This window comes from Phacochoerus africanus, chromosome 7, assembly GCF_016906955.1.
Source record: "Phacochoerus africanus isolate WHEZ1 chromosome 7, ROS_Pafr_v1, whole genome shotgun sequence".
In the NCBI taxonomy this organism is placed as follows: domain Eukaryota; kingdom Metazoa; phylum Chordata; class Mammalia; order Artiodactyla; family Suidae; genus Phacochoerus; species Phacochoerus africanus.
Window position 1 is genome coordinate 96,007,797 of NC_062550.1, and position 3,773 is coordinate 96,011,569.

Below are 3,773 nucleotides of genomic sequence, written 5' to 3' on the forward strand. Positions count from 1 at the left end.
AGTAAGTAGTTAGGTTCTATCCTTTTCATGGTAACTATGTATTCAAATTTTGGTGATGTTCTCATCATTGGAGAATTGAGATTAATTATGTCAATTCTCGAGGTGGGAAAACTAATACTGAGACAAGTCACCTGATGGAGGTCATATAAGTAGATGGTGTAAATAAACCTAAACTGTCTGATACCAAATCCTGTCCTTTTTTTTCCTGCTGTATCACTTGGGTAGAAAAAGCCGATGTGGTTCCAAGATCTTTATATCACTTCTTTTGTTGTTTTCCTTACCCCTTTCATTCTATGGGGGCATATAAAACCTAGGATGCAATTTACCAGAGCATTGAAAACATTCCATGTGTATATTCACTCAACCAATACTTTTTTTATTTTTCCCTTAAATAAGAGCACCAGAGCAGATATTGTCAGTGCCCAAGCAATATCCTCTTGGGACTCTCTTGCTACTACTGGGAATGTGTCCTCTCTACCAAAAAAGGTATAGTTTGTTTGTTTATTTTGTTTTATTTTTATTTTTATTTTGCCTGAGGAGCATACTCAGCATGCATGTAAGACAAATGACATAAAATAGAGTTAACTTTCTTGGAAGCAGCCCTCAACAAATGAGTCAGAGTTGATGAATAAATAATCCCAATGTTTCATTACTGGGTTGGAATAACTCTGAGGCATGCTCTTCGCTATCTCCCATGTTGCACCCTGGGACTGAATTCCCATTTTCCAGATAAACAACTGCCTCATGTCACACTCTTTTTAACTTTCCTCTGTTCACTATCTCACTTCTTTACTGCCCTATCTATCAGCTTTTCTGGATCACTTCTCTAACTACAGGCATTCAAATCTTTGCCTCAAGATCTATCTCTTGGGGAATCTAAACTAAGATAAAAGAATACTATCTGTCCATTACTGTTGGAGGATCTGGGGATACAGCAGAGAAAGAAAAAAAATTAAGTTACCTGACCTTGTAAGTGTCAGAAAAATTATTTGCAACTTGGATATAGGCAAAATTGATTACTGAGTGTCCTTTCAGTGCAATCCTGGGCTTGACTTACCATCAACTGGGCTATTTTATAACTCTGTTGGAGCAGAGGTTAATTTGTAAATTTGGTCCAGCAGAGATCAAATAATTTCTGTCCAATGAAATACATAGTGCCAAAGGTTACACTTTATTTTCCTGTAAGACATTAATCACTTCTGTATGTAACCCAGCAATCCTATCCTGATATTTCTTTATTACAGTGTCTAGTTTCACCCAAGCTTTTGAACAGATTTTAACATCATATTGGTTTCTTTATTTGTAAAGAAATAGGATAACATTTTGGGCATGTTTTCTTTTTATCATTTGTCAGAGTCATATTCTATAAACTTTGGAGCATTATAGGTTAATATAGGGAAACAAAAAATAAAGGATAATAACTATATATACATGTACACACACATATAAAATAAGTCAAGTCTTGCTGAGTGTTATAAAGAAGGATAAAGGGGTAGAGGTTAGGGATTGTTTTGGGAGAAAGTGCTACTTTATTCAAAGTGGTAGAGAAGGCATCTGAGTGGAGACAAGGAGGAAGGGAGATGGTGGGTCCTGTGGGTATCTAAAGCACAAGCATTCTAGGCAGGGAAACAGACAAACAAGCAAAACTCTGAAACTGAAAACTGAAATAAGTATCTGCGTGACACATTCAGGCTTAGCAAGAGGGCCATCAGGGCAGAAATCACATGAGTTAAGATGAGGGAAAAGGGAGGGGAATAATAAGTGACGAGGACAAAGACAACATGGACCACACTCCCTTCTACCTTAGTTCAAGGACACTGGCCTGTACTCTAAGTGAGATAGAAGGAAACACTGGAGGGCTCTGAGCAACAATGATGTGATCTGCTCTGTTTCTAAAGGATCATTTGCCCTCTTGAGATTAGGGCAAAGGCTGATTCGGAGAGACCAGAACAGAAGGAGTCTTGGTTTTTTGTTTGTTTGCTTGTTTTTTTCAGTTTTGGAAAGAGGTTTTTGGTGGTCTGGACCTGGGTGATGGTGACAGTGAGGAGAAATCTCATTCTAGATACATTTTGAGGTAGAACCAACATAATTCTCTCTGACAATTAAATGTAATTTATGAGAATGAACATCCATCTTCCTTTATTCATTCTTCACATTTTCAAATATTTAGTGCAAGATATTGGGTTAAGCGCCTGATAAAACAGCCTCTAACATTCACATGGACTTTTGTTGCACAGCTAACAAATTTGAGATTAATATGGTCATGTCACTACAGTGACATTTTAATACTTAAAGCTGCCACTTTCACAAATGGTGATAAATGCATCAGCAAAAAAAATCTCATTACAGTAATTTAAACATAGGTTATTCTGGCATAGTCAAACTGAGCCACATTCTATCTAGTTCTCAGGGAAGATATTCATGAGAAGTAGAGCCAGGTTTATTTTCCATTAATGGAGCAAAAATGAAACTCAGAGTATGGATCTATTTACATTAACGTGAGAACTGTGAAACTCGGGTTGTACAACTTTAGCAATTTGTTTTTAAAAATTATATTGGTTTCAGAAACTGACAGCCCATCACTTAAGATGCTCTGAATTGCTAACTTCTCTAGTACTTCTGTTTGCTATTGTTCCTAAGCCAAATAAGTATCATGACTAGCATGCGAAGAATTGGCTGGTGGAGCTCACAGCACCAGCCTGTCTTTTGTGGACCAGCACAGTGATCCCTGAGCCAGTTTGCATTAGGAAACCTCGCGACTAGGGGTTCAGAGAGAGGCCTCTGATTCCCCAGCCCCTTTGGGGAGAGAAGGCTGAAAGGATGCACCACATTTACAGCTGCAGTGATGAAAATACAGACGTTTTCACTCTAATGACTCCTTCCAAGGTGTCCTGTCAGCCAGAAGAAGAGTCAAAACTCTCAACATCTTTTAACCAAGAACGTGGTGATCTACACGCCGCACCCCCTGGATCTGCTGCCGACCCGCAGTGAGCGCCGTGCCGGCGAGACCCTTAGGCCTGGACGGTTCCAGAATGCATGGCAGCAGGGACCCCCACCCGGCCTGGGAGTATTTCTGAACCCAAGTCAGCAAGTCTGCGTGGGAGTTGAGTGTATATAAAAGCTTTGATGACCCCAGTGGCCAGATCTGAGTGAAAGCTCCCACCGTCCTGGAGGCGGCAGCCCGGGGCTTGAAGAATGGAGAGGTTCTGAGCCGAGGGCCAGTGAGTTGGCTGAAATTATCCCCATTTTGCACATGAGGAAACTGAAGCTGGTCGAGGTCCAGACATCTCAAGAAGATGACCGAAGAGTACCCAACCCTCCCTGAGGTAGCAGAAGCCTCCCTACCCCTGACAGGAAGTCCTCCCGGCGGCATCCGCAGCATCCTCCGGAAGATGCGGAGCAGGCGCAGGAAGTCTTAAGAGGTGGGAGCTACCAATAGCCCCTATGAGGCCGCGTAAGGTGAGCCTCCCCAGGGGCCCTGAGTTCATGCAAGGAGAAGTTTCTGGATCGTAACTGCGCCACCTTCACCTCTGCTAGCGGCTGCTCCACGCATGTCAGTACGAACCCATTGCCCTGGCTTAGGACATGGAAAGGAACTTCTCTCCAAGGCAAAAGAAAACTGTTCCTGCTTAGAATCCATAAAGCCATTGGTCTGAAAGTGACTTGGGAGGTCACAAAATTTATATAACCCTGTATTGAAGCAAAACTGCAGCAAAATCAAACCTTCACAGCCCATTTTAAGACCTCCAAAGAAGGAAGCAGTCAATTCCTCA

General features: G+C 41.6%; 1 pseudogene; it reads left to right on the top strand.

Moving 5' to 3' along the window:
• Positions 1-2,820: 2,820 nt before the first annotated feature.
• Positions 2,821-3,458, top strand: LOC125130466 (vexin-like; annotated as a pseudogene).
• Positions 3,459-3,773: the final 315 nt, after the last annotated feature.